The sequence below is a fragment of the Bubalus kerabau genome, chromosome 21, assembly GCF_029407905.1.
Source record: "Bubalus kerabau isolate K-KA32 ecotype Philippines breed swamp buffalo chromosome 21, PCC_UOA_SB_1v2, whole genome shotgun sequence".
Classification (NCBI taxonomy): Eukaryota; Metazoa; Chordata; class Mammalia; order Artiodactyla; family Bovidae; genus Bubalus; species Bubalus kerabau.
In genome coordinates, this window is record NC_073644.1 from 61,058,953 (window position 1) to 61,070,626 (window position 11,674).

Here is an 11,674-nt window from a genome sequence, read left to right on the forward strand (position 1 = left end):
CTTCTGTGCCAGGACATAATGATGGGCTTCCCAGTTGGTTCAGTGGTAAAGCATCAGCCTGCTCATGCAGGAGACATGGGTTTAATCCCTGGGTCAGGAAGATCCCCTGGAGGAGGAAATGGCAAGCCACTCCAGTCTTCTTGCCTGGGAAATCCCATGGACAGAGGAGCCTGGCGGGCTACAGTCCATGCCGTCTTAAGGAGTCGGACACTGAGTGCGCCTGCGCCTGCACCAGCCGTAAAGTATGAGTTTCATTAAGCTGTGAAATGAGTTGTGCAGTTTTGGTTGGAAGATTACTTCCGAGTTCCATCTGAGGTGTGACTGAGTTCGAGTCCCTTCTGAGGTGTGGTTTCAAACAGAACGTGGCGCCTGACTAGCTGGGATTGAACACTGACGGCATCACTCAGGCTGCGAGCTGGAGCAAGTTCCCCAGCCTCCTGTGTGAACTGAGATAATCACAGGGCTCCACTCAGAGGGGTGTGTGAGAATGTGGGTTAAATGAGATAATACCGCAGGGAGCAATGCCTGGCCTGGAGCCAAGGCTGGGGAAGTGTTGGCTATTATCCTGACTCACACACCCGGAAGCTGCGGGTCAGAGGAATGTAGAGGGAGGGGGAGTTTTACAAACCGCCTGGTGATGAAAACTCCAGGAGCTTGGAGCTCCTCCTCGCTCCTCCTCTTCGTTTAGTCACGGTTCTTACAGACTTGGTTACTTGGTTTCAGTAGCTGATTAGAAACGGAGGAGATGCCGGAAGTAGGTTCCCTAGGAAAGGCAGAAATAACTCCTGTCGGCTCAAGGAAAAATCGAAGTACCCGGAGAACAGATGCAAGAATCACAAGAATTATAGCCGACTGGCGAATTGTGGTCCTTGAGGGTAGAGGGTAAAAGTCCTATACAAGCAAAGCACACAAAAATCTCCTCTGTATTCTAGTACAATTATCGACAACATAAAGCCTGTGTTCAAAATATGGCTCGCCCGTGAAGGTGGGAGTACGTTTTATGAACTTTAGCGGTAACGTTAGGTTGGACAGAACACAGTAGATTCACAAGAGATCCAGGGCTAAACAGCTCAGTGTACAGCATCTCTTTCCATAAACCTGAGCTCCAAGCTGCCTGGCCGTTTAGGTTTTGCACCTGTTTCGACTTTTTCTTTAATGAGATTGTTTCTTGGATCTTTGAAATTCTCCTGGTGGGCTTTCAGTAGCAATCTGTCCCAGTTAACCTCACTTTCTTCCTGAATGGTACCACAGTATTGATGGTATTTGATCATTTACTTCAAGGCATCCTGAGATATACAGACTCATAATTACACTCTAGGATGAAGATACAGTAAAGCTTAAAGGAACTAACAAGAAAAAAAAATACATGGCAATTTATTTGTATAAAGGTAGATTTTTTTTTTTTTTCCTCCATATGGTTGGGATGTGGCACAGGCATAAGAAAAGGAAAACTTGGTTTCCTTTTTGTGAAAACTCTTAAAATTCAAACCATGGAAAGAAATACTGATTTTCTTCTGCTGGGTGGAAAAGGTGTGCTTTTTGCGTTTCTACCACCCTTTCTGGCTTTCTGCCTCTGGAAAAGACCCATAAGTGGAATGCCACGGGTCACAAGAGTTACTTAGCTAAGTAAATACGCATGAGTGATTGGGGGAGAATTACAAAGTCTTCTCTAAGTAACCGAGTCAAAACTAACAATACTCAGTTGTCAGAACATCAAATGAAGCTGCCCAAGCTATCACCCTAGACACGGCCAAGTATTTTAAAGACTTGCTATTGAGGACAATATTTGATGGATGTAGTTTTGTTTCTAGCTTATGGGAACAAGAGTGTCATGGAGGAGTAACAGAGGGAATGCAGTTGGGGAAGGAAATCCGGTGATTGTAGAAGGGGAATACTTGGCAAGACAAGGAATGGACTGGGGTTTCAGTTTTGTTTTGTTTTTGAAAGGATTTTGTTTTTACTGCCAACTTTATGGCTCAATTCTGATTCGTATCAGTAGGATTTGTAAGCTGTCCTTTGACTGGGGTCTGGCAGTTTGGTATGTACTGGTGGTCTTAATTCAGTGTCTAGACCAGAAAGCAAACGTTTTCATCTTGGGAATCCCCGTTACAATCGGACATTTTCCAAGGAGACGGTGGAAGCCAGATGGGAATGCGGCGCACACTGCCCTGTTAGCGCTGAGTCTCCGTCTGGCGCCCTGTTGCTCTGTGCTTCATTCTTTCATTCTGAACACATATGAGCGCCTACTGTGTGCCCTGCCTGATGAGACTCCAGAGCACTAGATACTGCGGACTTAGAGCCCAGCCGGGATTCCAGCAAGCCACATCTTTGCTTCATGGAGTTCGCATTCAAATGGGAGGGAAAGGAATGAAAGATGTAATATAATTACGGCTGCCAAATTTAGCAAATAAAAATAAAGACACCCAGTTAACCTTGAGTTTCAGATGAACAATGAATTTTCAAGTATAAGTAGGTTCCACAGATGGCCTGTGTTTTGTCTGGCAACCTTCAGTATAATGCCAGGGAGAGATAAGTGCTATGGGACAAATAATTAGGAGAGTATAGAGCTAGGTAGAGATGGAGGGGACACTTTTAGTCAGGGTGGGAAGGGAAGTTCCCTCTGACAAGGTGACATGGAGCAGAGAGACATGGGTGAAGTGAGGGAGGGGGCCAGGCTGGTAAACCATCCGTGGAAAGCTATCCAAGAGAGAGTACACAGCACCGCAGAGACCCTGAGGTTCAATACTAGGATCGCCATACACTGAGCCCTGCCTCAGCAAGCACTTGATAACTGAAGTTAGCTGACTCTGGGTCAGTCCGCGGTTCTATTAGCCACTCATGTTGTTTAGTTGCTAAGTTGTGTCCGGCTCTTTTTTGCGACCCCATGGACTGGAGCCCTCCAGGCTTCTCTGTCCATGGGATTCTCCAGGCAAGAAGACTGGAGCAGGTTGCCATTTCCTCCTCCAGGGGATCTTCTCAACCGGGGGATCAAACCCAAGTCTCCTGCATTGGCAGGTGGGTTCTTTACCACTGAGCCACCAGAGAAGACCTCATAAAGTGAAGTGAAGTCACTCAGTCGTGTCCGACTCTTAGCGACCCCATGGACTGCAGCCTACTAGGCTCCTCCATCCATGGGATTTTCCAGGCAAGAGTATTGGAGTGGGGTGCCATTGCCTTCATATCACACCCTAATTCTACAATATGCATATTACTAAAGTCTAAGGTGTTGGGGAAGGTGGGGCGGAGGGAGGAAAGGACAAAGAACGGTATGTGGATGGTATGTGGATATTATGTGGAATGGTTGCACTTGGCACCAAGAATGGAATTCAGCCTCAGAGTTCCACAACCAGGCCGGGGGAGGTCCTGGGGAATCTCACGGTACTGCCTTGCTCCATGCTAGAGAGCACTGCTGGGCTCTCCAACTGCGGGTGCTGTCAGAGGGAGGGCTGCTTTAAACCCCATCCTGCAGGCAGAATAGTTTGGTATGAGGTGAACACCCCTATTATTTCTCCACTTGCAGGGACGCTTCACGACTGTAGCATTGCTTATCAGAAAGTGGCCAGGATAATAGATCAAGAGTGGTTTACCGAATGCTACCTAAAGAGCCAAAGCTCTAAAGCAAAAGGGAAACCCTCCTTGGCTTTATATTTGTTCAAGGGCTTTGGCTATTATATTCTAAGTGCTTATTCATATCTTGGGGCTTCCCACTTGGGCGCCAGTGGTAAAGAACCCATGTGCCAATGCAGGAGACATAAGAGACTTGGGTTCGCTCCCTGGGTTGGGAAGATCCCCTGGAGGAGGAAATGGCAACCCACTCCAGTGTTCTTGCCTGGAGAATCCCATGGACTGAGGAGCCTGGAGGGTTACAATCCATGGGGTCGCAGAGAGTTACCACTACTGAAGCGACTTAGCATGCACACATTCGTCTCTTAGCTAGGATAGTAATCAAGAAGGGGAGTTGTTTCCTCTGTGACAAGCTTCCTAGCAGAAACAATATACATATTTTAACACAAAATAAATAGGTTGAGAGAAGGAAAAGGGAAGCACAGATCTTTTCTCAGATCCACCCTGGGTCCTGTGTGCCCACCTGATCATAGAGGAGTCCTCGATGGTCCTGATTTGACAGATGGCAACGCTTTCCCCTGCTTTTGTCAAGTTTCTTTGGATTTTGTGACCCCGTGGACTGTAGCCCACCAGGCTCCTCTGTCTATGGGATTCTCCAGGCAAGAACCCTGGAGTGGGTTGCCATGCCCTTCTCCAGGGGATCTTCCTGACCCAGGGATCAAACCCAGGTCTCCTGCATTTCAGGCAAATTACTATCCGTCTGAGCCATCAGGGAAGCTCAAGGATAAAGGGATCAGACCTTTTTTTTTTTCTTTTAAATGGAGTTTGTTCTTATTTACTCAAATACTTTATTATTTGGTAGGTTCCAGAGGGGAAGGTTTGGTCATACTTCTGTGTCTGTTCTTCACTTTCCTCTCCAGTCCCCTGGTACTCCAGTCTCAGACAGGAGGGCTGAGATGGAAGATGAGGCTGGATTAGGGAAACCCTGGAGGGGCAAAAGCAGTGAGAACCAGAACTGACTGCTGCCCACCCCAGCCTGGACTTTGAGAGCCTACTCTGTAGCTTGGCGTCTACGGTCATGTGACTTTGCTGTTCTGTCGTGTTAAGCAGCACTTCTTTATTCTTCCAGAGCTCATCTGCCCCAGAAAATGGCTCCGTTGTTTCTTAGAGGAACTTCTCTAAAGACCCACCAACCTTTTTTTTGTTGGCTGCACTGGGTCTTGGTGGCTGTGCAAGGGCTTTTCTCTAGTTGTGGCAAGTGCGGGCTGATCTCTCGTTGAGGTTCGCGGGCTGCTTGTTGCCATGGCTCCTTGTGCTGCGGACCACAGACTCTAGGTGCGTGGACTTCAGCGGTTGTGGCGCACGGGCCCAGCTGCTTCTTGGCATGGGGGAGTCCTCTGGTACCAGGGGTGGAACTGGTATCCCCTGCATTGAGAGGCAGATTCAAAACTCCTGGACCACCAGGGAAGCCCAGTTTTTTCTGTTTAATGGTTTAGAAAATTTGCTTTATGATATAAATTAGATATCCGATAGCTGTTAAAGGTAATACTCATACCTAATTTTTAGCACCAAATCACAAGTGATTGCCAAACATCTGTTTCTAAAATGCTCTCTCCGTATCAAGAGATTCTTTCTAAAAGCAGTCACTTCTTCTTGGTTAAAATATTATCCATTGTTTTCCTATTATTAGTATTTTCATTTAAAGTGCAGCAAATGTATTTTCTTTTTTTTAATTAATAATTGTTATTGGAATATAGTTAATTTACAACGTTGTTAGTTTCAGGTATACAGCAAAATGAATCTGTTATATGTATATACACTCTTTTTTAGCCTCTATTCCCATACAGGTCATTACAGAGTACTGAACAGAGTTCCCTGTGCTATACATTATATGTCAGTCACAATCTCCCAATTTCTCTCTCTCACTCCTGCTTAATAGTATCTTTAAGGACTAGATTAAGCTTTTTTCTTTTTAATTCCAGCTGAGTCATGCAGCTTGTGGGGTCTTAGTTTCCTGACCAGGGATTGAACCCAAGCTCTGGCAGTGAAAGTGCTGGGTCCTAACTACTGGACCATGTGTTTATTTTTATTCTATCTGCCAGATAGTGTGTTATGGACAGCATTTAATCACAGAAAACACAGGAGACTTAAAACTACTCTTTTAAAGAGGACAGTGAATAACCTATCTGTGTAAAATTCTTGCTGTGACATAGCCAGCGAAACACTGAGTGGCAGAGATTTCAGTAGTCACGCCTCATCTTTCAAAATTATTGAGTCCCTCTTGCAGGAAACTCCTTATGCAACCCCCAGCCTTTAAAAATAAAATTAACCTCATGGTGATATCCTGTAACAATCTCTGAACTTTTGGCTTCAGTTTCTTGGCTGCAGTTGCTTATCTGTGAGTGATTCAGTGATGAATTTTGTGTGAAGGAATTTTTGTAATTTAATCCTAGAAGTAAACATCCCTGGAGAGTTAGCTGCTTCTTTAGTTGTTATTAATAGTTTTTTTTTTTTTTTTAATCATATACTGGGACTTCTCTGATGATCCAGCTGTTAAGACTCCATGCTTCCAGTGCAGGGAGCATGGCTTTGATCCCTGCTGGCTCAGATAGTAAAGAATCTGCCTGCAATGTGGGAGACCCAGGTTCGATCGCTGGGTCAGGAAGATCCCCTGGAGGAGGAAATGGCAACCCACTGCAATATTCTTGCCTGGAGAATCCCACAGACAGAGGAGCCTGGCGGGCTACAAGGCATGGGGTCGCAACTTGGACACGACTGAGCACACACACACACACACAAAACACACACGGGGAACTAGGACTCCATGCGTGCCACACAGTAGAGGCCCCCCCCCCAAATCATAGTGTTTCAATTAAAGAACTCCTTTATTATTGAGAAGATATCTTCTCCCCTAAACTTCTTATTTAGTGGTTCATGAAAAAAAAAAAAAAATCAGCTTTTATAGGTATGACATCACTGAAACAGGATCAGGCATATAACCTCAGCTGTGGCATGTTAGAAATAGCTGCTCTTCTCTTTCAATGGTAGAGCAATCTTCCCACACCGTGTAATTTATTCTAACACGTGTTCGCTGACATCTACAGCAATATTTTCTTAAGCATTTTCCAACTGTTTGCTGACAAATGAATGCATTTTATGTTGCAGTTATATTTTCTAGTTATTATTTTCCTATTTTAACATTTGTTGGTTTATATTTGTATTTTCTACCTTTCTCAGTTCAGTTCAGTTCAGTCGCTCAGTCATGTCCGACTCTTTGCGACCCCATGAATCGCAGCACACCAGGCCTCCCTGGCCATCACCAACTCCTGGAGCTCACCCAAACTCTTGTCCATCGAGTCAGTGATGCCATCCAGCCATCTCATCCTCTGGCGTCCCCTTCTTCTCTTGCCCCCAATCCCTCCCAGCATCAGAGTCTTTTCCAATGAGTCAACTCTTCGCATGAGGTGGCCAAAGTACTGGAGTTTCAGCTTTAGCATCATTCCTTCCAAAGAACATCCAGGACTGATCTCCTTCAGAATGGACTGGTTGGATCTCCTTGCAGTCCAAGGGACTCTCAAGAGTCTTCTCCAACACCACAGTTCAAAAGCATCAATTCTTCGGTGCTAAGCTTTCTTCACAGTCTAGAAATAACCAATGTTTCCCCAGTGATGTGTGGCTTTGGGTCTTTTAACGTTAAATACACTTCTCATAAAGTTGAAGAAAAATGGTAAAGTATTTGATCGTCTCTTCTCTCTAAAAGTCATTGAGAAAGAAAAACCCTAGAGGTTTAATCAATCTGGATGATCTAAACACCTAATTTTTCAATGTCTTTCTGTATGTGATGTTGGCACTGGGGAGACCTCAGTAACCCAAAGTGTCATTGTCCCTGACCTCACAGCTTTCTTGTCTTCTGGAGTGAGAGCCAGAAACTCCAGTGTCACGAATTCCCTGGCGGTCCAGTGGTTAGGACTTGGCACTTTCCCTGCCAGGGCCCAGGTTCAGTCCCTGGTTGGGGAACTGATATCTCACAAGCCACGTGGTGTGGCCAAAAAGAAAACAAAATAAAGCAACTCAAGCGTCATGTGAAAAGGATAACTTAGGGACATGCCAGGGCTACCCATGCTCAGTTTGTACGTGTCGAGAGAGGTCGAGGAAGGCTTTTCCAGGTGAGTGACATAAATTTAGATCTAAAGATGCTTGGAAGCAAGTTACACAAAGGGGATTGGGAGTGGTGGTGAGCGGTGGTCTTCAGCCTTTGTTGGCGCCAGGGACGGGTTCCGTGGAAGATGATTTTTCCATAGACTGGGGTGGCGGGGATGGTTTGGGGATGATCCAAGTGCATGACATCTGTTGTGCACTTTAATCTTATGCTGCCGCTGATCTGACAGGAGGTACTGGTCTGCGGCCGGGAGGTTAGGGACCCTTCGTGGAGACAGTCTTCCAGAAAGAGGGAACATCATGTGAAGGGCTGACAGTGAGAGCCATCAGGTTTCATTCAGAGAACAAAAAGTTCTGCCAGACTGGATCCTAGAATGTGAGTAGGGAGGGGCAAGGGATGTGGGCCGGCACGTGGGTTGAATCAGGGAGAGCCTTCTAAGTCTGGATCTTATTCTAAGGACGATGGAGAGATGCAGAAATGTTTGAGTAGATGGGTGACAAGATGGCATCGTTGGACTCGTTCCTAGAGTTCTCAGTGTGGAGAATATTGGAAGTTGGCCAGGTTGGAGGCAAAAGGGTCAGTTAGGGAGCAGTTCTGAGCTGAGGGGAGGAGCGGGAGGGTGAGTCCAGGTGAATGGATGTGGATAGAAGGGACTGGAATCAACAGCTCCTTGCAGGTGGAACACTCAGCACATAGGGATGGAGTAGATGAGGGAGTAAGTGCCATTAGATGATGGACTCAAGGGGGAAATGGATCTGTTTTGGTTGGTGTCTGGGGCTGAGATTATTAGAAACAGACTCTGGATAATCTCTGGAGATCCACTTGTGAGGGAGTGAGGAAGGCTGGATTAGGCAGAAGGAGCTGATCCATAAAGCTATGGACACTGAGGCCTGAGCCATTTTACACGGCGTTCTGGAGCTAGGATGGCCCTTTAGAAATGGCCCAAATTGAGGCAAGCCTTTGTTTTCACTACATCAGCCAGACACTGGCTGCTCCCGGGGGAGGAGTGTAATCTTGGGTGAGACAGTTCACAGGACGTGGCTCAAGACGGAAGCCAAGGCCTGGGACTCTGTTGGGAGTGGGCAGATGTCAATGGTCTGAGTAGCTAGGGGATGGGGGTTTATACTCTGAAGATGGTTTTAGACAAAGCACTACAGTATCCACTACAGTGGCAAAAGATCTTATGTTTAGCTTGGGACGTGCTTATTTCTAGGTGAAAAGTGAAGTTGCTCCAACTCTTTGCGACCCCATGGACTGTAGCCTACCAGGCTCCTCAATCCATGGAATTTTCCAGGCAAGAGTACTGGAGTGGGTTGCCATTTCCTTCTCCAGGGGATCGTCCCAACCCAGGGATCGAACCCAGGTCTCCCGCACTGCAGGCAGATGCTTTACCGTCTGAGCCACCAGGGAAGCCCAAGTACTATTTCTAGGTACTTGTGGGTTTATTGGAGAAGGTGATGGCACCCCACTCCAGTACTCTCACCTGGAAAATCTCATGGACGGAGGAGCCTGGTGGGCTGCAGTCCACGGGGTTGCTAAGAGTTGGACACGACTGAGTGACTTCACTTTCACTTTTCACTTTCATGCACTGGAGAAGGAAATGGCAACCCACTCCGGTGTTCTTGCCTGGAGAATCCCAGGGACGGGGGAGCCTGGCGGGCCGCCGTCTACGGGGTCGCACAGAGTCGGACACGACTGAAGCGACTTAGCAGCAGCAGTGGGTTTATTATCCATCCTTAGTTCACAGGTAACTAGTTAATTTCAAGTATGGGATGTGCAAGGCATTGGGCTAACTGGTGGGGGTGTTGGAAGATACAAAGATGAGGATTTGCATAGGAACCAATGAGATCCCTTCTCGGGTGGAAATGACCCACACTTTAGCTTCTCCTCCGAAAAGGATTAAGTCTGATTGCTTTTCCTTGGCTCAGATACCTTTCTAGTTCTCCTCTTTCTCCCCCTCTCCCGACTTAGTAGAAAACAAGCCCAAACACCAGTTTCTTTCAAAGAAGCCCAGACTTAATGTAAAAGTTGCAAAGAGTTAGGAAACCTTATGGGGTTCTCAACAGGTCTTGTCCGTTGGCCCATAGTTTCTGAAGATGACTCTTGGCTGGTATCCCAAACCCAAAATTTCTTGCTCTTTTGATTGTCTAGAGTTCATACAACAACAATCCTTTCCTCGACTGTATCCCTCTGTTTCTTTGGGCAAGGCTGGTTTCTTAGGCCTAAAGAGACAGCAGGAGATGATTAGTAAATCCGTCTAGGGGCCAGGAATTATGAGGTCATGGGCCTCTAAAATAATGCCCAACTTTGCATCATTAAATTCATTAAGTGATGAGTCCATTAAACATGTGGCACCAATGCCCTGGCCACCTATGTAAATAAATCAAAATCGAAGCCCAGAAATACTTCAAGGTTAGGAAATCAAAACCGATAAGGATGACCCATCACAAACAGCCAACTACACGTTAAGCCGGAGCCAATCAAGTAATTTCCTCGCTGCGCATCCTCACCTCCTCTCTACCTCTTCCTAGCTCTGTGGGTGGAGCTGCGTCACTTCCGGTGTGGCACTGCCCTCTTGGAATAGATTTTTGCTCAAATCAACTTAAAAATTTTTTAATACATCTCAGCTTATCTTTTAATAGGACACAGCCCCACCCCACTTCAGGTCTCCTAGTGAAGGCTTTGCAGGTATTTCCAAACGAGGTTTGGGAAAGGGGATCTGTTTAGGAATCACTAACAAATAATAAGAGGAATCCTCTCTTAGACCTCCGCTCAGTCTTTTTCTGGCAGGTTGATAATAATTTAAATCTGGTTATGGTTTCTTTCAAGGGTATGTTTTTGAAAACTTGAAAAAAAAATTCTGGTTCTATCAATATTTTGTTCAGCCCTTGAGATGGATCAGCTACAGATCTTAGAATTATAATCCTACTGTCAAATAGTGTAATAATTCCTTTGAAAACAAGCCAACAGATTTAACACACGAAACTCTATAAACATCTAGGCCTAGCTTAGTTTTAAGCTAAAAAAATGTGTCAGCTCAAGTCAGGGGACTGTCAGTTTAAGGAGTGGTTTGTCAGGCCTTTTGATGGTGAGATAAAGAAAAGGCTTTTCTTTTTGTTTTCCTTCTTCTCTCCCACAAGGAACACACCTTTTGTGTGCTCTGCCCAACAAAGGAATTTCCCAATTTCATAGAATTCAGAGGGAAAGTATGATGTATGTAGATTGACTATCTGTATGTGTCTGCAATGCCTCTTCAAACCACAAAAGGCTTTAAAAAAAGAAAAAGCTGGGATTTTGCAATTCACTGATTGGAGGAAAAACGAAGACATTAAGAGTTTGCAATAAAAACAGCACCAACAAAATCGCAAAGGATTTGGAATTCCTTTAGTTTCTATTTGGCAGAAGAATAGTATGATTTCTTTGTTTTGCTCTTTCTTATCTACAGCAGTCAAATAATAGATTATTTCATTCTTTACTACTATTGTTGCCCAAAGCAGAGTGGTGTCCAAGATAGCACAATAATAGAATGAACTTTTGTATTGGTTTTTTGGAAGAGGGGTAGTGTTTTTATTTTATGTTTTAAAACTTACCCTAAAATTTGTTTTTTCTGTTGTGAGATTCAGTGATTTCATAGAATTAAGATGAATGAGTGCTTTGCTTTTCACTAATGGTCTACCTGGAGAAGGGATTTCTCTGAAATCCTCTTTGTAAAAATAGAACAAAGATAATTTGCAAGAAATTATCTTTTACTTTTGGTTGGTTTAGGGTTTTTTAAAAGCAGATGCAATGTTAACTGTTGCCGCTTGTGCAAATGATGAATTGTGCTTTCAAACAAATTTCCTCCAGCCGAGGCTTGACCAAAATGCCGGGCTTTGTAATAAAGCTCTGTTCAAAAAGTATTTGATGTTATGAAGCCATGTGAGGCAGTTCTACAAACGAAGGCTCTTTACC

General features: G+C 45.1%; 1 protein-coding gene across 1 annotated transcript in view; it reads left to right on the forward strand.

Moving 5' to 3' along the window:
• ZNF532 (zinc finger protein 532) overlaps nt 1-11,674 on the forward strand; it is a 130,290-nt gene that overhangs the window by 3,677 nt on the left and 114,939 nt on the right. The window lies entirely within an intron of this gene.